Below are 21,538 nucleotides of genomic sequence, written 5' to 3'. Positions count from 1 at the left end.
ACCAGCACATCATCTGGGCAAGCTGAAGGACAGAGCTTTGTAAGAGAAAGCATCAGCTTAATGAAGGGCAACGTAAAGCTTTATGCAGTATAAAAATAGAGAAGCTGCACTTTGGCATCATCTTGCAGGTTACAATTCCCAGCAATCGCGCTGGCTCAAGAGCAGAAGTGCAATTCATCTTTCTGTGTGCTCAGCCATAGGGGGAGAAGGGTGGTACCACAATTCTCTCCCAGTGGATGGCGATGACGTGTTCTAAGCAGATGGTTGCAGAGGCTCCTGTCAAATGAGTGAAGAGAACAAGGAAGTGGGGAGAGAAGGAGGGACTCTAAAATGGCACTGCAACAGTCCTGGAATAAAAATGAGGGGCCATGGTGAGAAATAAGCACAACTACCTTAAAACTCAAACCCCTGCCTGTTGGGTTTTTTTCCCCCCATTTTGCCCCTGATAATCTCTTTCAGTATTTTGTAAATAACTTAAAGCAGGATATGATAAATAAAAGAGACTCCCTATCAGGTTCTATTTTTCACTCTCCTTTAGGATTGTCCTAAGTAATTATTATACCACAAAAATAAAATCCACCCTGTTTAATAAGCTTTAGGAAGCATTAAAAACAATCAAATCCTTTGAAACATTGTATACTAAAATCATTATGGACCTCCAGGTTTCTTTTCTCAACACAAAGGCTACTCTGGCTGGGCCCATGACTTTCCGTTTTATTTGGTGGAGGCACACCGTGCTGCGCCTGGAGTGCAACCATGTTTGGAACGTCTGGCGGGCCTGTTCCCTGGCCAGGAGCACGCTGCAGGCGTTGGCTCCCCGTTTCTACCAGCAGACGGCGCTGTTTTCCGGGCTTCCCCTGCCACCGCCCTGCTCACCACGAAAGTCATTTCCGCTGTGGCCCAGCGAAGCTGTGTTTTGGCACGCCTTGCTGATCTTTTTTAAGGCAGCCAGCACTGCCTGTTAACATTTCTGAACCATTATGCCTTTGTGATAGTTTCTGATACTTGAAAACTTGCTTGTTGGGTGCTTTGAAAGAGTGAAAATCCTAAAAAAAAAAACCAAAAAAAAGTATTTGGGATTGCGTAATCACTGAATTTTTAAACAACTCAAATTAATTTCAACTTAGTAAGATAAATATAACCTCTGACTCCAGAGAGAGAGAAAAGGCAATATGTGTTGAAAATTAGAATGCTTTATAAAAATTCCCCTTCCTGTTTATTCCAGACTCTGCCAGCGTAGAAAGCAGCTCGCGAAAATTCAGCTGCGACGCCATCTGCTGGACGCCCTGCGACGCTGCACGGCCCCTCCCAGGAAGGAGAGATTGTGTAGCAGGTGAGGCTCATGCGGAGTAAGACTCTGGCACCACGGTAGCATTCACATGCAATGAACCCATCAAACATGAGACTAAACTGAACCTCTACAGGAAAATGACGTCAGTTTTGAGGAGCCCTTGGGTGTAAATGAAGTGACATGTTTTTTAGGTGTCTTCCTAGGAAAACCTGAGGCTTTGGGAGAAGAGGAGGCATAATTCATTTCGTTACACCCACATGTCTATCAGGTGCAAGGCTGAAAACTGAAACTGTATTTTTCATCACTGTACACAGAAAAGTATTAGGAACAGAAGTCACAGTGTATTTGTTCTCCTGAATGGGACTGATTTTGCTGAATGAAAGCACTTTTAAAAGTGAAAAGGGTGACAGAAACAAAATTAATCTGGGACCGAAGAGGTGTTAATATGTGTCCATGGCCATGGTTATAGTCACTAATCTCTGCTACCGTTTTCCAAACACTTAAGTCTTTTAGGAGACTTGAGACCCTTTCCACACAAAGGTCTAAGCCCATTTGCAAACACATTTATATACATCAACATAAACCTGCCTTCACCATTGTTGCAAACTTTTCAAAGGCCATAATCAGATCATTTCATACTACACATAAGTCGCACCATTATACTGTCCACCTTAAACTTATACAGTGCTTCATGTCAATGATCTCAATAAAACTGAAAAAAAAAAAGAAAAAGAAAAAGAAAAGGAATCCCTGTCCTCCTGTACTGCCTGACATTGGCTTCCAATTTGGCTGCTTTCCCTCCTTGGGTTTGCAGCGTATATTCCCCATCTTATATGAATGTGCATGTTTCTGGGTCCTTCACTTTCACTGAATTCTCAGACCCCAGGGAGGATGTCAGAAGAGTTCTCAAGTTGCACTGGTGAACAGAATTTGCCTCACCCCTGCCCTGGCCCTCTTTGCTGCTAGCTGTCCAAACTTAGAAGAGATGCTGGTCAGGTGTGCTAGGAGGAGGAACCAATCTCCCAAGTCCAAGCCAAGCCCATTTTAAGCCACGATTACCTGGTTTTGATTCCAGCCCACTTGGTCAGGCCTCATCTGTCCCTCCATGTTCCTCCCCATAGCCAACAGACTGCGTGGCTGGTGGGGCCAGCAGTGAGACAAGGTGTATGGGACTTTGCTATGGGCTGAAAGGATGCCCACCATCTGTCCTTTGTATTGTCCTTTGTTACCTAGGTTTAGCCTCCCAGGTGTACTAATATTTGATTGTGTACCATCAAAGAGGTGAGAGACTCATGACCCTTACCCAGGGGTGTGCTGCTGGATGCTAATGACCAAAATAAAGCCCTGGCTTTCAGTGTTAAAAAAATAATGATGAAAAAAATACAAAGGTCATAATCAGGAAATGCTTGGGGAACTAGTAGAAATCAGAATTTTAGAGCAGAATTACAGTTGGCCCACCCATCTGGAAAAATGTAATATTACTGATGGTAACATTTGTAGTGGAAATGTTATCAAACATGGTTCTGACCCTTTAAAACTTGATAATAACTTTCTAACAAAAGTAAGTTTTTGTGTTCTGGAATGAGCTTATAATGGTTTTCCTGAAAGAGAAGAAGTAACTTTACCAACAATGTAGCCTATTGGGACCTCACTGGTTATGTAGTCCTTGGGGTCCATGCCACATGATTTCCATATACAGGGTCCGGCACAGGTAACACCCCTTTTTTATTACAAAGTCTTTTATTACAATACCATAAGCATGTAATTTTTATAATAACAATTCTGTAACATATGTAATTCTGTAACATAGCAATATCACACTCAAGCACACCATATGACATTTTAGGTGAAATGTTCAAATTAAAGCTACAAATTACTACACCCATATTATTGCCCTACCAGCCACACTCAAGCAGGTGTTAACTTCTGCTGGACCCTGTACAGTCAGCATATATAAAGATATCTTTTGATGCTTCAATAACTAAGCCATTATGAGTGAGACCTAGTGATTCTACTGCCACAGTGAATAGTGTCGGAGAAAATGTCAACCCTCATGTGGGTGCTCGAAGAAGATAACTAAGAAAACAAGATGAAAAATAAAATTCCATTGTGATAATACATGGGTGGTCTGTACAGAGAACTAGAAAACCGAGTATATTTTTTATTTTGAATGAACAGAGTCACTGGGTACCAAATCATGAGCAGTAAAGAAAATATTTGAGGGCTGATGCCACATCTATCTCATCTCTCTTCTATTAATGTACTTGTAGAGGAGAGTTGTTCGTAGACACCAGTAGCTCGATAACAAACCAGCACCGTCAGTGATGGCATGAAGTGGACAGTTGCACATCTCACGGAAGGCGCTCCCAAGGCCTCGTGCTTGGGGATCAGAGGTGCAGCAGTGAGAACCAGGTACCTTGAGTCCTCCCAGGCTCTTTCTCTAGTACGGCCCAAGGCAGTCCCTGGAAACTGAATGCTTTCTCTTCTGTGCTTCTCCTGACTTCATTTTGTTTGTTTAGGGGGTGATTCCACCCTCCGAACAAGCCACATACACAAACTACCTGTCAGTTTCTTCACAGACGTCCCGAGAGTATTCACTGAGCGCTATTTCTGGTTAACCCAATATAAAAAGACTACCCATTTGCCCAGAAACCGAGGTTGGGGTTCAGATATTTTGTGTTTGGCAAATAGTGAGGGAAAATTTTTCTAGAGATGACCTCTCCCTTGACTTTTGGCCTGTTCTAAATCGGGCCTTTGCTAGAATGTGACAATTCTCTCAAAAACATGGCATAGATTGAAGTAGTAGAAATTTATATCTGGACCCCAGGGCTAGGAAAGTGTGTCTCTTATGGTCAAAACCCTGATTTCACAGAGGAATTGCTTTAACAGTGCCAATTCAATTCACTTTTGTTCTCTCAGCGTAGACCAGTTGTCTTCTTTCCCCTCCCTGCAAAATGTCAGGCTGACTCCTGCCCATTATTAGTAAGTCTTGGATTTTTGGCCACTCCTCTGAGGTTTCTGTGATATCCCCCCCCCCCCGCCCCAAAAGGGGGTATTCCTGCTGTGCTTGAGTGTGGTATTCCTGCTGAGTTCCTAACACCTCATGGTTCCCCATCATAGCTCTGGAATACCATATCGTCAATGCTTATCTGTCTGTCTCCCATACTAGAATCTTATAACCTATGAAAATGGGGTCAAGACTATTATTATACTCATTTTGCATCCTCAGTGCCTAATTAGTGCCACAGATCAAGCAAGTGTTAGGTAGGAATTCAACACACAGAGAAGGGAAGGACAGTATTTCTGATGGAGGAATTGGCTTAAGCACATGCGCAGGTGGAGTGCCTAGGAGCATGAGTGTGGGTCAGCCGAAGCCTGAGGGGCCTAAGGGGCCTGAGAGGAGGCCAGACCGGAAGGAGTCTGAGGTGGTTCTGAATATTGTGAATGTTAGTTTAAGGTAGTGGTCATCAGAAGTTGAAATAGTTTCAAATGATGACATTTCTGGTATATTGTATATCATTTGTATCTGGACCCTAGGGTTAGGTATATATGCCTCTTACAGTCAAAATGCTGATTTCACAAAGGAGTTGCTTTAACAATGTGTTTTGCATATATTTTCATAAAAAATGTAGAGCCATAGATCTAGCCCATTTCACTGGTAGAAAATATGACTTAATTGGCAAAACCAGTCTACACAGAGAGTCAACTTAATCAGTTAATTAAACTTATTTTGTATCAGAAAAAGTTTAACTTCATTTTATAATTAAAAACACTATATTACTACAGGTTCTTCCACAACCTCACTAGTGACTTCCAATTCTAAGATAGCATTGTCCAAGGCACAGAGGCCTGCCAGGAATTTGTCCAGGGAATGAAATAAGGCACTGCCCTGCCAGTGTTTCTTACTTGGCTCTCGAGAAATTCTCCCTCAGGCGTGATGCATTCTCAAGTCATCCAGTCCTCTGGGGACAAAGCACAGTTCAGGGTGGCTGAGGGTTGCCTTTCTGTCATGAAAAGTCAGAGCAGTTGGGAAAGGGCGGCTGGAAAAGAGAAATCGGCTCAATGCCCACCATTTCCAGGCAGATCACTTCAAGAAGAGGGGACATTTGGTAGTTCACAATCTGGAAGTCGAGCCCCTTAGTCCCATCCATGCTGTGTACTCTCACGTTTGAAGACTGGTTCTAAAGAACCTGGATTTTATCCTAATGAGTGGGCTCTATAAGACGTACAGAGAGAAAATATTACAAACTCTGTTTATACTTTTCCATGTCATCCTCTTAAACTTTCTATTTTGGTAAATGTTTATAATTTACATAAAATTAAAGTATGATAGTATATAAATAATTTCAAAATAAATTATGTGTGTATTAGAGAGGCTATGTAAACACTGGTTTAGTGATAGGCACATGTAACCAAAAAAAATTCGAGGACCACTTTTAGGGACAGTGGAGAGCCACTGAAGGTTTCTGAGTAAGGAAGTAAAAATGAGCGAAATTGCTGACCGCAGGTGATAGCAAGAGCCAGCACCAGGCATCGAGGAGTATGCAGAGAGTGAACTACCATGCCTGCCTTCACAGCTGGCCACCTGGCTGCTCATGAGAAAACAAGTAACAATAGTGCACGGTACATGGTGCATAGCTACTTAAAGAAAGGACAGTGAGGAAGAAATTTAGAGGAACATACAAAGAACAATTGTTTTTTCTTCTCTTTTTAAACATGCATTTCCTGCAAAAAAAAGATGAATTTCCAGCAAGGCCCTAAATGGTGATGGCCTCACTACACTATTTTTATTTCAAATTCCAAGCATTCTGTTTGGTCATGTTCCTTCTCCATTTTTAACCACCAAATTGACATTTTATTTCTGATCTGGGGGGCGATGTATTTTGGTTCTTAGAAAAAGAAACATCTAAAAATGTGAGTTGGTGATTTAGAAGGATTTACTTCTGTAATCCTGGTCTTTCAGAAGATCTCAACATTATAATGGTTATAATATCCAGGGAAAAAGGAAGTTAGGGGAGTAATTTCAGGAGCTTCCCTATTTTTAGAAATTCTACTCTGACCAAAATTTCCCAGAGAGGGGGATTTTTACAAAGTTCCCAAAGAACCTCATAATAAGGCATAATAATACCTTTTAGTTGTGTGTAATAGATCCATTCTCAAAGGATTTCCATGATCCTACCCTTGCCTTCTCACCAGCCATGGCTCCATTGAGTGTAAGGGTGATAACAGAGGCCGAGAGGCAACCCAGACTCCCAGCCTGAACAGGAGCTCAGGCCTCCTGGTAAACACTATGTCGGAAAAGAACCCTACAGTGCCTACCCAGGCGCTTACTCAGACCCCACCCTCCTCCCAGTAACACTACAGGCATTATTTTAGCCATTTAACAGAAGAAAAAAACAAGACTGGGATAAGATAAGTATACCTGTCAATTGCACAATTACTAAGGACAGCTAGAATTCAATACAGGCCTGTCTTACCCAGAGCCTGTTTTAATGCCTAGGTAACAACTGATAATTTTTGGTGGGATAGTCTCAGTAGAGTGGTAGAGGTAGAAGAAAGATTATGTGGGCTTTATTTACTTACTTATCAAATATTTATTGAGGAGGGTGGGACTTCCAGCTATGGCAAATGAGGAAGTGGGCAAATCCACTCCCCCAGGAAGCAACTATAGAGCTGGAAAATAAAAATGATGAAAACGGCCATTTTTAATATTCTGGAAATCAACCAAGGACATACAATAATCTGAGAAGTGTTCATGCTTGAACAGCTACTGAAGTTCAGTAATAACAACAGGAATCTGTGGCATCCTTGCTTGGGAATTTTCCTGTTTCCTGGCCCTCCCCCCCAGTCCAGTCAGCATGGAGATTTTACCGGGTGGGGGGTTGCTGTGAGGACCAACAGCTTTGCTGCCATAGTCAAAGAGGGGTCACTTGATTTGGAACAAGGGAAAGGGCCAATGATTCTACTAGCCTGAAGTTACAGTTGTGGCTGGGACAAGTGTGTTCCTGGTTGAGTTTGTAACAGTTATAGCTGGGAACACAGGGTGTAAGATAGCCATATTTTCCTGGCTAACCCTGAGGGTTCGTGCAAACAAGAGTTGTGAAAGGGCCCAGTGGACAGTAAAAGTAAAAGCCTAAACAGAATTGAAAACAGCCTGAACTTCGAATATGCTCCCCTGCCCACACACTAACCCATTATCAGAGGACAGAATTCTTACTAGCTTGAGGTGTTTGAGCACAATTTCTGTCCCATCATTGGCTGACCATTAGGCTACTTAGACCCAGGGGTGACCTGTAGGAAACCAGATTTTAAAATAAAAACAAGACAAGGATTTCCAGCCAAGATAGATGTGTAGGTAGACACACTGTGCCTCCTTGCACAACCAAAAGAAGGACAACAACAATTTAAAAACAAAACAAAACAAAAAAACCAGAACTAACAGAAAATCGAACTGTATGGAAGTCAAACAACCAAGAAGTTAAAGAAGAAACATTCATCCAGACCAGTAGGAGGGGTGGAGATGGGCAGCCAGGCAGAGAGGACTCATGGCAAAGCAGTGGCTGGTGGACCCTGTGAGGCGGCGGATTGCCAACTGGGCAGTTCCACATTTGTGCACAGATAAACTGGGAGAAATAACTGGGGAGTGGGACAGACTGAGCAACCCAGGGTCCCAGCATAGGGAAATAAAGCCTCAAACCACCGACTGAAAATACCTGTGGGGGCTGAGGCAGCAGCGGGAGAAATTCCCAGCCTCACAGGAGAGTCTGTTGGAGAGACTCACAGGGTCCTAGAATGTACACAAACCCACCCACCCAGGAATCAGCACCAGAAGGGCCCAATTTGCTTGTGGGAAGTGGGGGAAGTGACTAAAACCTGACGGAGAGTGGAGCAAGCGCCACTGTTCCCTCTCGGACCCCGCCCCCACACACAGTGTCATAACACAGCAACATGGGTTGCCCTGCCCTGGTGAATACGTAAGGCTCCACCCCTTGCTACATAACCGGCACATCAAGGGGTGGGGGGGGACTCAAATGAAAGAACAGATCACAGCTCCAGAAAAAATACAACTAAGTGATGTGATGGAAGAGATAGCCAACCTATCAGATGAACAGTTCAAAACACTGGTGATCAGGAAGCTCACAGAATTGGTTGATTTTGGTTAGATGAACAAATTAGATGAACAAATGCAGGTTATGATAAAAGAAACGAAGGACAATGCACAGGGAACGAATAGTGATGGGAAGGAAACTGGGACTCAAAACAATACAGTGGACCAGAAGGAAGAAAGAAACAACCAAACAGGAAAGAATGGAGAAATAAGAATTCAAAAAAACTAGAAGCTTAGGAACCTCCAGGACATCTTTAAATGTTCCAACATCTGAATTATAGGAGTACCAGAAGGGGAAGAGGAAGAGCAACAGATTGAAAACGTATTTGAACAAATAATAAAGGAGAACTTCCCCATTCTAGCAAAGGAAATAGACTTCCAGGAAGTCCAGGAAGCTCAGAGTCCCAAAGAAATTGGACCCAAGAAGAAACACACCAAAGCACATCATAATTACATTAGCCAAGGTGAAAATGAAGGAGAGAGTCCCAGAAGCAGCAAGAGATAAGGGGACAGTAACCTACAAAGGAGTTCCCATCAGACTGTCAGCTGATTTCTCAAAAGAGACCTTACAGGCAAGAAGGGGCTGGAAAGAAGTATTCCAAGTCATGAAAGACAAGGGCCTGTATCCCAGATTGCTCTATCCAGCAAAACTTTCATTTAGAATGGACGGGCAGATAAAATGCTTCTCAGATAAGGTCAAGTTAAAGGAGTTCATCATCACCAAGCCCTTATTTTATGAAATGTTAAAGGGACTTATCTAAGAAAAGAAAATTTAAAAAACATGTATAGTAAAAGGACAGCAAACTCACAATTATTAACAACTACACCTAAAGCAAAACCAAAAGAAACTAAGCAAACAACTAGAACAGGAACAGAACCACAGAAATGGAGATCAGATGGAGGGTTAGCAACAGGGGAGTGGGAGGAGGAGAGAGGGGGAAAAGGTACAGAGTATAAGTAGCATAGATGGTAGGTAGAAAATAGACAGGGGGAGGGTAAGAATAGTATGAGAAATGTAGAAGCTAAAGAACTTATAAGTATGACACATGGACATGAACTAAAGGGGGGATATGGGTGGGAGAGGGTGTACAGGGTGGAGGGGAGTGAAGGGAGGGAAATGGGACAACTGTAATAGCATAATCAATTAAATATATTTTAAAAAGAAGAAATTGACAGGTAGATAAGAAAGCAAGAACTAACTATGAGATGTCTATAAGAGACACCTTAGATTTGATGACATAGATAAATTAAAAGGATGAAAAAAAGATATACAAGGGCTATATCTTATATCCAGCTTTGAGAGCTGGATAGCTATATTAATTGTAGACAAAATAGCTTAAAAATGTTACTAGACATAAACAGGGACATTTAATAATGATAAATCAATTCATCAGGAAAATTTAATAATTATAAACATGACTATATATATGTGTGTGTGTGTGTGTGTGTGTGTGTATATAAACAGATCTGCGAAATACAGAAGAAAAGTGGACAGAATTGAAGGGAGAAATTCAACAATGATAGCTGGAGATTTCAATACCCCATTCTCATTAATGAATAAAACAACCAGATAGAAAATCAACAAGGATAGCCCTGGCCGGGTAGCTCATTTGGTTAGAGTGTCATCCTGATATACCAAGTTGGGGGCTTGATCCCAGGACAGGGCACATACAAGAATCAGCCCATGAATGCACAAATAAGTAGAGCAACAAATCAATGGTTCTCTCTCTCACATCAATCAATCAATAAAATTGTCCTCACCTGAGAACATTGTTTCATTGCTTAGAGAGAGAAAGAAAAGGAGAGAGAAACATGGATTGGTTGTCTCCTGTATGCACCCTGATGGGGAATCAAACCCACACCCTAGGTATGTGCCCTGAACAGGAATTGAACCCACAACCTTTCAGTGTATGGGACAATGCTCCAACCAAATGAGTCAGATTGGCTGGGCAATTAATAAAAAAAAAATGTTTAGAGAAGAAAATCAGCAGGGATAGAGAATACTTGAACAACACTCTCAACCAATTTGACTTGATTGACATCTGTAGAATTCCAGTCAAGGACTGGAGAATAGATATTTTTGCAAGTGTGCATGGAACATTCTCCAGAAGAGGTCATAATTCAGGATACAAAACAAGCGTTCAATAAATTGAAAGTAATTCAAATCATACAAACTATGTCTTCTGACCACAATGGACTTAAATTAGGAACCAACAACAGAAAGAAATCTGAGAAATCCCCAAGTATTTGGAAGTTAAACAGATTTCTAAATAGTCCATAGGTCAAAGAAGATATCACCAGGGAAATTTTAAAATATTTTGAACTGAATAAAAATGAAAATAGACCATATAACAATTTTTGGAATACAGATAAGAGGTGCTTTTACAGAGACTCTTATGTCAGAAAAAGGAAGTATCTCTAATCAGTAACCTAAGCTTCTGCCTTAAGAAAGTAAAAAATAAAAATAAGTGCAAACTAAACCTAAGGCAAGCAGAATAGGGGAAATAAAGATTAGAAGAAAAATCAATGAAATTTAAAAAACCAGAAAAACACTTCTGCATTATTGGTTCTTTGAAAAGATCAACAAACTTTTTTTTTAATACTCACTCAAGGATATGTTTATTGACTTAGAGAGAGAGGAAGAGAGAGACACACACACACCTGCAACCTAGTTATGTGCCCTGACTAGGAACTGAACTCACAACCTTTTGGTGTATGGGATGATGCTCCAACCAAATGAGCCACAGAGCCAGGGCAAGATCAACAAACTTTTAGTTAGATTAACCAAAGGGGGAAGGAGAGGAACAGAGAGAGACAGAAGATACAAATACCAATATATGGAATAAAAAAGGGAACATAAGTGTCCAGCCTACAAAAATTAAAATAATATAAGTGTATGTTATGAATAACTTTATACCAATAAGTTAGACAACTTAAATGAAATAGAAGAATCCCTAGACTTCCAGTCAAGATGGCAGCATAGGTAAACATGGCTTGCCTCTTCACACAACCACATCAAAATTACAACTAAAATATAGAACAACCATTACTTAGAACCATCAGAAATTGAGGTGAATGGAAGTCTAACAACTACAGAATTAAAGAAACCAAACCATCCAGACTAGTAGGAGGGGTGAATGTGGAACATGCAGGTCCCACATCCACGTATAATGGATACAAATTTGGGAGGGATACCTCTGGAGTAAGGAGTCCCGGCTCCATACTAGGCCACCAAGCCCAGGGTTCCAGTGCCAGATGAGACCCCATAACTTGTGGGTGCAAAAACCAGCAGGGATTGAGTTGGTGGAAGAAACTTCTAGAGTCCCAAGCAGTTCCCCTTGAGGAACCCACATATGGACTTAATCAGACTCACTCCCTCTGAGCTCCAGCACTGGTGTAGCAGCTTGAAAGGCACCAGTGTCATACAGGGAGGACCTGAAGTATCTGGCATCAAGATAAGAGCTGGAGAACAGCCTTCTCCCAGACAGAAAAGTGGGCCATTGTCCCTTTTCTGAGTCTACACAGTGCCACAGAGCAAGCAAGCTGGCACCATAACTGAAATTCCATCAATCTGGCTAACACTGTTGGCTGCACCCTGGAGATCCCCAGAGACTGTGCCCCACCCAAGCTGCTTTTACATATGAATGACTGGTCTTGATTCAAGCTTCACAACTTCCTAAATCCTATCAAATAAGCATTAGCCAGTCTCAGTGAGTCCCTAGGCCCCCATACCTCTTGCTAAGGGAACCCAGCAGCCTGCACTAGCAGCAACCAGCCTAGATTCACAACTTGGCTTCACCTGGGAATCTCCAAGCCCAGCACAAGTAGCAGCCATCTCAGATTGCTCTATAGCTCAGGCAAGGGAGCCCTAGGCAAAACATAGGTGGAGGTTGACCTTGGCCTGCACCACCCAGGAAAACCCAGAGCTTATATACCCAGTGGACAACTATAGACCATGTCAGAGTGCCACCCCCAGCCCCTGTACAGCTGACCCTCCACAGAGGGCAAAGGTTGGTAGTAAGTGGTCACAGCCAGTCCTTATAGCTGACTGGCCTGAGTAAATCCCTCCCATTGACCTGCCAACAGTAATCAAGGCACAACTACAAGAGGAGGGTGTACTCAGCCCACAACAAGGGCGCACCTCAAGTACCCAGCTTGGGTGATAGGGGAGGCTGTGCCACTGGACCCTACAGGACACCTACCATATTAGGCCATGCTACCAAGACAGGGAGTCATAGCAGCTCTACCTAATACATAGAAATAAACACAGGGAGGCTGCCAAAATGAGGAAACAGAGAAACACGGCCCAAATGAAAGAGCAAATAAATACTCCAGAAAAAGAACTAAACAAAATGGAGATAAGCAATCTATCAGATGCAGAGCTCAGAACACGCGTTATAAGGATGCTCAAGAAACTTAGTGAGGACCTCAGCAGCATAGAAAAGATCCGGTCAGAAACACAGGATACACTAACTGAAATAAAGAACAATTTACAGGGAAACAACAGTAGAGTGGTTGAAGCCGAGAATCAAATCAATGATTTGGAACATAAGGAAGCAAAAAAACAACCAATCAAACAAGAAAAAAAATCCCCCAAAATGAGGATAGTATAAGCAGCCTCTGTGACAACTTTAAGAGGTCCAACATTTGCACTGTAGGGGTGCCAGAAGGAGAAGAGAGAGCGCAAGATATTGGATATCTATTTGAAAAAATAATGAAAGAGGCCCTGGCTGGCGTAGCTCAGTGGATTGAGCGTGGGCTGTGAACCAAAGTATCGCAGGTTCGATTCCCAGCCAGGGCACATGCCAGGGTTGCAGGCCACGGCCCCCAGCAACCGCACATTCATGTTTCTCTGTCTCTCTCTCTCTTTCTCCCTCCCTCCCCTCTCTAAAACTAAATGAATAAATAATTTTAAAAAATAAAAAATAATGAAAGAAAACTTCCCTAATTTGGTGAAGGAGATAGACATGCAAGTCCAGGAAGCACAGAGAGTCTTAAGCAATATGAATGCGAAGAGGCCCACTCTAAGACACATCATAATTAAGATGAAAGGTTAAAAATAAAGAGATTCTTAGCCCTGGCTGGCGTAGCTCAGTGGATTGAGCTCGGGCTGCGAACCAAAATGTCACAGGTTCGATTCCCAGTCAGGGTACATGCCTGGAGAATGGAAATAAGGAATTGGTGTAGATAGGAATGAGAGGAGACCTTTTTTTTTTTTTTTTTTAACATTTTTGTTTATTGTAGACAGAGGGGAAAGGAGGGAGAAAGAGTGAGAAAGTTTAATGTATTGTTGCCTCTCTCAACCCAGGCATGTGCCCTGACTGGGAATTGAACTAATGACCCTTTGGTTCGCACGCCAGCGCTCAATCCACTGAGCCACACCAACCAGGGTTAGAATGAGACGAGACAATGAGCCCTTGACAGTAACCGTTTAGGAGACCAAGGAAGAAACAACAGTGAAGACTGAGAAAGAGCAGCCAGGAAGAAAACCAAGAGTCCCATGTGCATTAAAATCAGTAGTCTTATCAACAAAACAAACAAGCAAGCAAAATATAACCAGAGACACTGAAATTAAGAACAATCTAACAGTAACCAGAGGGGAGGTGGGAGGGGATAATGGGGGGAAGGGTTTTCAGGAACAACTATAAAGGACACATGGACAAAACCAAGGGAGGGGGTGGAAGCAGGGGAGGGAGATGGGAATGGCTGGGGTGGAGGGGGAGAGGTGGGGGGTAAATGCAGACAACTGTACTTGAACAACAATAATTTTTTTTAAAAAAGAAATTATATATGTCAAAAAAATAAAATTAAGTCAGTAGTCTTATTGCTGTACCAGCCTAGATGAATTCCAGCTCTCAGGCTTCTTCAATCTCTGTTGCATATGTAGAAAAATAACAATGGAGAGCATAATTAGGAGGCTGAGGGTGGAGCTGGGGGTGCAGAGGAGTCACTGAGGTGTGATCAGAAGAATCTGGAATCGGGTTCTGTCTGCCTCCTGGAAGCTAAGTTAGGACAAGGCATTTAAGCCTACCAGCCTTTAGTTTCTTCCTCTGCACAAGGGTTAGGCTGTTAATTTTTTTTAAGTCTCATTAGACTGTGAACACCTTAAGGATAGAAACTCTGTTATTTATCTTCATACCTCTAGTATTAAAACAATGTCTGCCAGAATATTCATGAATAAAAGTTTCTTGAAGAAAAATAAAGAAAAGGGTTAATTTATAAAACAAGATTCCAGAGACTGAACAGGAAGAAAAACGAGGGAGCAAGTGTATTAATCGGATTGGAGGGGACCCTAATAAACAAGAGGGAGGATATTAGGAACATGAAAGAGGGAAATTTCGTTGAGGATAGAATGGAAGCTGTTAGAGTCCAGGTTAGATCCTTAATTTAGGTTATCTGCTGACAGTGAACAGGTAAGTGTAGATTAGAAGCAGGAAAGATATCGGAGATTTGGGAGCAGCTGTTATGAAGAGTAAGCAATAGACAGAGGCATCCTCAGTAGTGTGGGTGGAGAGGGATGAGAGCAGTTGAAGTCTCTGAGGAAGGTGAGAGGTTATCTTAACTTCCTGTGTCTCTGAAAATGTGGAAAACTCAATGAGCTACTTATATGGCTTAGTTTTTATCATTTACATAGGTCTCGAGATAGATCCCGTAGATGTTTACTAGTGTTCCCACGATCTGCCCTACAACAGCGGTGTCTTTCAGTTCCTCCTGGGCTCCAGATCCAGATCCCCGCACCTGCCTACAGCTACCTCTGTGCTCTGAAGGATTCCGAAACTCTCTACTGGAAGGCCACAAGCAATCTCACTTCAGCCTCACATCAAAAACAAACAAACAACCAAACAAACAAACAGAAGTGACCTCACATACACACGCCCCAACACATGCACACCTCCCCTGGTATTTCCTATTGTGATTAGCAGTCCCGGCTCCAGAGATAGAAAATTCAGAGCCTTTTCATGTCCCTCATTCTCCAATCCAATTAGACACCGATTTCTACACTATGAACACTTCTCAAAGCTTGTCCCTCTTCCTAGTAGGAAAACTCACAAACTGGCCAACATTTTGGGAGGTTTACACATTCCAAAATGGGGCAGGGGGAGTTGGTGGTGTTCCATCTCAGGCAGAGAGGAACTAGCTCTCCCAGGTCGAATTTACACACACACACACACTCAGAAGCTAGGCTCTAAAGGGCTTGCGGCCTGTGGTTGTTTGTGCAGACGGACAAATTGTGCTTCCACATCAGTACCTGTGGGTCTCATCCTAACTGCGTCGCTAGCTTAGACCTCCCCTTTCCTGGGGGAGATTCTACTGTGGGTCTTGGTGTCCTTTTCTGCCACTGGGCTGTTGTCAGGCACTCGTAGCCCACCCAGATGGGATTGCCTCCTATAGAAACTTGAGGCTCTGGGTGGAAGTTCTGGTCCCTTTCCACCCTGGGATCCATATGCATATTGATTCACTTCCCACTTCAGTTCTCCACTTGGAGGCCTAATCGGCATCTCATACTCAATATGCCCAGAGCAAATTCCGTCCTGCCCGCTCTGCACCACCCTACACCTGTTTCTCCCAAAGTGCTCATCTTAACATCAACTCCGTTTGCCCACTTGTTCAGGCCGAAACTCTCGGAGTCATTCTTAATTCTTTTTCTCACAACTTACATCCAAGCCACCAAAAACTCCTTTCTAGAATCTGGCCACGTCTCAGTGTCTCCTCTGCTACTGTTCCAGGTTCCTGCCTGGATTATTATACTAGCGACGACTTAACTGAGTTGTCTGCTTTCATTCTTGCCTCCCTAACAGTCTATTCAAATCACAGAGGTCAGAGTGACCCTGTTAAAACAAAAGTCTAATCATGTCATGACTTTGCTTAGAGCCCTCCAACAACTTCCAGTCTCACTCAGAGAAAAAGCTAGGTTTCTTACTGAGGCCTCTGATGACCCACACAGTCCGGGTCCCACTTTCTCTTTCTCTCTCTCTCTCTCTCTCTCTCTCTCTCTCTCTCTCTCACTTTCTCTCTCTCTGACCTCATCTCCTATTGCTTTTCCCTCCCTCACCCTGCTCCAGCCATTCCATCTGCCTGGCCTGCTCTTCCCCCAGACACCCACAGGGCTCAGTTCTTCCTTCAAATCAGAGAGGCCTTCTCTGCCATATTAGGTAAAATAGAGCTCCTTATTACTCACTGAAGCCTTCTCACTCGGCTTTATTTTTCTTTCTACATTGTGTCTCTTCCCCAAACACAATTTAAACTCCTGGAAGGGCTTCACCCTGTCCTCAGTTCCTCAGTTCCTAATACAGTGCTGAGTACACACTAGGAGTGAAGGAAACATTTATTGAATAAAAGAAAGAAGAGTGTAATTTTGCATTTCTAGAAAATCTTTACATTTTCAGGGAGTTATATAAAATGACTGAATTATATAAGAAAACTTAGAGACTATATTTTATTTTACCAATGACAAAACTAAGACCCACTCAGTCAGTTATGCAATAACTAGAATCCAATCTCTTAAATCCCAACCCAGTGGTCTATTTGCAAAGCTGTTTTACAGCAGCTACTACCCTCACAGCAGATTGGGAAACTCAGACACAGCTCAGATGGGAGCTTTGCCAAAGGTTGTGCTATTTAATCAAGTCAGAAACCAGACTTCCCAGTTCCTGATAGTTATTATGGCTCTGAGAGTGTACACTCCTGTCCCTGAGGAGTCCTTACTTCAATGTTTTGTCATTCTGATCTTTACTTCCCCTACCCCCAGGACCTTTCCCTTTGCCTTTCATTCCGTCCTTTCTCCAGAGGTCAGAATGATTCTGTTGCTTACTAAGTATCCGCCACTTTCCCTTATCAGCACCTGGGCTTGTCTTCCTCTGCTGCCATAACAATGTGCCTGGAATCAGGCTGTCTTTCCTCAGGCTGCTTGACAAAATACCGTAAACTGGGTGGCTTATATACCACAGAAACTTCTTTCTCACAGTTCTGGAGGCCAGAAGTTTGAGTTTAGGGTGCCAGCATGGCAGAGTTCTGATCGCCATTTTATCGTATTTCATATGGCAAGGGTCCCTTTTTATAAGGACATTAATCCCACTCATGGGGGCTCCGCCTCCCAACATCCTCGCCTCCTAACATCACAGTGGAGGTTAGGATGTCAACATGAATGTGGGGGTGACGGGCTGTCTGGGCCCTGACCAGAGGCCCTTAAACCCACCGATGTCCTCAAGCAAACCAGGGTCAGGGAAACAGGTTTCATAGCTTGTTAAGTGACCTATATTCCAGGCTAATTTTTCTTTCCTCCAAAACAACTCTTGTTTACTATCAGTCATTTCAGATAGAGCAAAAGAGTATAGCAGCCCGAACGTAAAATTTGTTTCTTCGTTTTGAACACAAAGAATTCTTTCCTTCTCTCTCCCTTTTTTCCCACCGTTTGTGAACCGAGCTCTGTCCCTTGGGTTGGGTACAAATAAACGGAGAGGGGTAAGCAAGTAGATTTTTGTCATCCCAGGCCTTTCCACAAACCCATTTACGAGGTCAGTGGGGAACACAACTTACCAAAACAAACAAGTATGTGATTGAAAATGAGGAACTCTTGATATCTCAGAAACAAGCAAAGACATTTCGGGGTTTCTAAAGCACTTATATTCCTGGCTCTATCAGAACAAAAAAAAAGCTGGAGGGTAAGAGCGCAAAGTACGTGGACGAGGGGATGAAAATAGCAGGCGCTATAAAAATAGAGGCCTGCGAGGACGGGCCCACATCTGCCAGAACTCCGTGCCAGCCTCCTTCCTGCACTGGGTCTTTTAACGGAAGAGTTTGGGGATCATTCCAGGTTTGGATGACTTGGAGAACCAAACATGTAATTAAAGTTGTTGATATAAAAGTGGCTTCATATTAGTGCTTTCAGAGAGAAGACAGTGGTTTGAAACTGAAAGCATTAAAGCAGAGCTCCCAAGGAAAGGGGTGGGGACCCCCTAAGAAAAGGCTAGACCTGACACAGCCCAGGCCAGTGTGTCAGGGAAATTGCTTAACCCCATGAGCCTCAGTTTCCTTTTCAATAAGATGGAGGTGACAGTAGTTTCTACCTCATAGGGTTATTGTAGAGAATAAATGACTTAGAGCATGTAAACTCCTCAGTCTGTGGATGAAAGCCCAGGGTCGGGACACTGGTGGAGGTGGAGGCAGGGAGGGATGGAGGGGGAGGCAGTAGAGGAGTTTGGGGGCTTTTAGGACCCAGGAGATAAAAGGGCTGGGAAAGAACCATTAGTGAGTTGACTGCATTGGAGGGGCTGGGAGGTAACCTGTTCTTAGTCCTGAAACCCGGAACTGGGAGAAGCCCACCGGGCTTTTGGGCTTTGGTTGGCTCTGAGGAGAGGGTTAAGCCAGAAGCCAGGGAGTTAGCTAAGCTCTAGGACAAAAGAACAAAACAAACAAACAAACAAACAAACAAACAAACAAAAAACCTACTATTTCTGCCAGGACTGAAAGAACCAAGAGAGATGTCCTGACTTGGTTAGGGTGGAAGGAGGGGCAGTGGTGTGCTGGTAAATGTGTAACAAGCAGCGGGGAGTGGAGGTAAGAGCCTAATTCGTAATATTCACCAACTTCCATGGTGTAAATACATCCCCCATTACTGGTTTCAAGCTACCAACACGATGTCCAACTGGCTCACAAAACTCCTGAAAATCTGGCAATTGGCTCTAGCAGCTCTAGCACACCAGTGACAGGGAGTCAGCACAGGAGAATCACAGGGTTCAGCTAGGGAGACTCCCACCGACTTGAAGTGGGAAGAAACAGGCACTGGAAGAGGCCACATGCTTTCATCCAAATTCAACGAACTGCCTGAGTAACACGAGACTGTTTTGCCTGCAAGTTTCCTAACTGTGTATAATTCGTGCACTGATATTCCTTTGTACTGAGGTACTATTGTACCGATGAGGTAGGAAAAAGCAAATACTTAATGTACTTGACAATGGCTGTCTCTGTGTCCCAGGAGGAAGGAGGGGGACGGCAGGTAGAGAGAGAGCTGTGAAAGTGAAAAGGGGACGATTATCCTGATAGCCACAGGCTCTAAGTCAATCCCCCCTGTGTCTCACCTGCTGACCAGAAGTTAGAGTCACAGGAAAGAAGAGCCTCAGGGTCTGCTGTGGACTGCCTGGGTGCTTTTTAGGTATATAAAAAAATAAAGCTATTTTTGCCATAAACAGAAAAGACTTCAAGACTCTAGGATATGGTCCACTTACTGGATAAACAATGTCAATAATGGAAAAATATGAATAGTTACTTTTAATTCTCTGCAAGAGAATTTTACTTGTTTAGCTTAAAGGGGTTGGGGAGGGGATTCCTCACAGAAGAGATCGGAAAGAGCTTGGGTGAGAAGGTTTGGCTGTCGTCTGCAGGGCGGAATATGAGAGAAACACAACCTGCTCAGTATTTCGGTCAGACACTGTGAGGAAACGATTCAAAGTATTATATTTTTAAGGAATATAAAGCAGATTAGAACAAGTCAAATGATATCTCAGTGGGAATAAAATGTGGAATTTCAGAGATGAAAGCCAATCTTCTTTGGTAACCTCCCAAAATGGAGCTAGTGGCATTTCACGTCCAGAGTCCTGAGGAAAGGGAAGTGGTCCAGAACACCGCTCCTGCCACGGGGGCGGTGGGCTCGGAAAGAATGTGTGAGAAAGTTGTAAAGCCTGCAGATATTTGCAGGCTAAAGAGAGCAGTGAGTGGAAGTTAAAGGATCTAAGGGTTATTTTTCCCCAAGAAGAAAATAATGCATTACCTAGAAGATGATGCCCTGCTGTTCTGTATTCACAAGGGGTAGAAAGAAGGAAAAACCAACTGCCTGAAAATACATAGATTTTTTAGATGCTTATCATAAAGAAGGTGGTTGAACTTAACTGCAAGGACTCCTAGCTGTCCTTTGGAGGTCTTAAAAGTTGGACAATTGTCTTTTTTCTTGTTAAATTAGTAGGCTTGGCCCTGGCTGGTATAGCTCAGTGGATAGAGCACTGGCCTGTGAACTGAGAGGTTGCTGGTTTCACTCCCTGTCAGGGCACGTGCCTGGGTTGCTGGTCACGTCCCCGGCTGGGCGTGAACAAGAGGCAACCAATCAATGTTTCTCTTCCTCTCTTTCTCCCTCCCTTCTCCTCTCTGTAAAAATAAATAAAATATTAAAAATTAATTAATTAATTAATTAATTAGTAGCCTTGCCTTAAGACAACAAATTCAATAGATGACTTTTCTGGCCCTTCCTTTCCCTGTGAACTAGTGCTGCATCTGAGGAAGGGCCTAGAAGTAAAAGAGGCAACTGTCACTTTAGGGATTGATTCTGGGTTTTACCTCTTGTGGTTTAAGTTAATTATTTCAAATCTCAAGGCCTTATTTCCCACATTTCCATAATAAATACCTTTGTTAAAAAGATTTTTGAAAACTCCAGGCACTATTGTTACAGGGTGCAGCCAAGAGGGGGGGCCCAAATAGGCATTTGAAATGGGGTCCAGAACTTAAGGTGTCCAGGAGATTTTGGGATGTCTCCATCCCCCCCACCCAGGGTGTGGGTTGGGGGAAGGGACAAATGGAGCAGGGCCATTGAGAGCTGTTTAGCATAGCAACAGCCTTGCAGCTAAGCTCTGGCACGGTCGTTTGGCATATCTATAACCTTTGACTGGTTGCATAGATATGTTAAGTAGCTGTGATCAGCTGTAAGCCAGGGGAATGGAAGTAACTTCCCCACCCAGATGTAATTGGTGGGGCAGGTCCCTTGAGTTACAGCGCCTGTGTGGGAGCTCAGAGAGGATTGGCTCCAGAATTTGGGGCCACACCTGCCCAGACTCAGGATGGCAGCCCAGTAAAGCTGGAAGGATACAAGTTCTGGCATGTGAAGCCGAGTGTGGGAGGAGTCGGAAATGAGGCTGCAGAGGAAGATTGGCCACGGGGATTTATAACCCAGACTTGGCGGCCATTGAGAGGAGGAGAACCATGTTGCTTTAGGAGAACCATGCTGCTTTAGGAGGGAGAGCCATGTGCAGCCCTGAGAGGAGAGCCATGCGCAGCCCTGAGAAGAAGAGCCATGTGCAGCCATTGGGGGAGAACCATGCACATCCCAGAGAGAGAGAACCATGAGCAGCCCTGGAGAAGAGAACCATGCGCAG

General features: G+C 43.4%; 1 protein-coding gene across 1 annotated transcript in view; it reads left to right on the top strand.

The window, feature by feature from the left end:
* The first annotated feature begins 1,230 nt into the window (after nucleotides 1-1,230).
* TUBA1C (tubulin alpha 1c) overlaps nucleotides 1,231-21,538 on the top strand; it is a 35,030-nt gene continuing 14,722 nt past the window's right edge. Inside the window, exon 1 of the mRNA XM_028532120.2 lies at nucleotides 1,231-1,333. The gene's annotated coding sequence lies outside the window, so the exon portion shown is untranslated. The remainder of the gene's footprint in view (nucleotides 1,334-21,538) is intronic.

Source organism: Phyllostomus discolor, chromosome 2 (genome assembly GCF_004126475.2).
Source record: "Phyllostomus discolor isolate MPI-MPIP mPhyDis1 chromosome 2, mPhyDis1.pri.v3, whole genome shotgun sequence".
NCBI classification, from domain to species: domain Eukaryota; kingdom Metazoa; phylum Chordata; class Mammalia; order Chiroptera; family Phyllostomidae; genus Phyllostomus; species Phyllostomus discolor.
The sequence above is the reverse complement of the archived record's forward strand: the minus strand, read 5'-3'. Positions and strand labels throughout refer to the sequence as shown.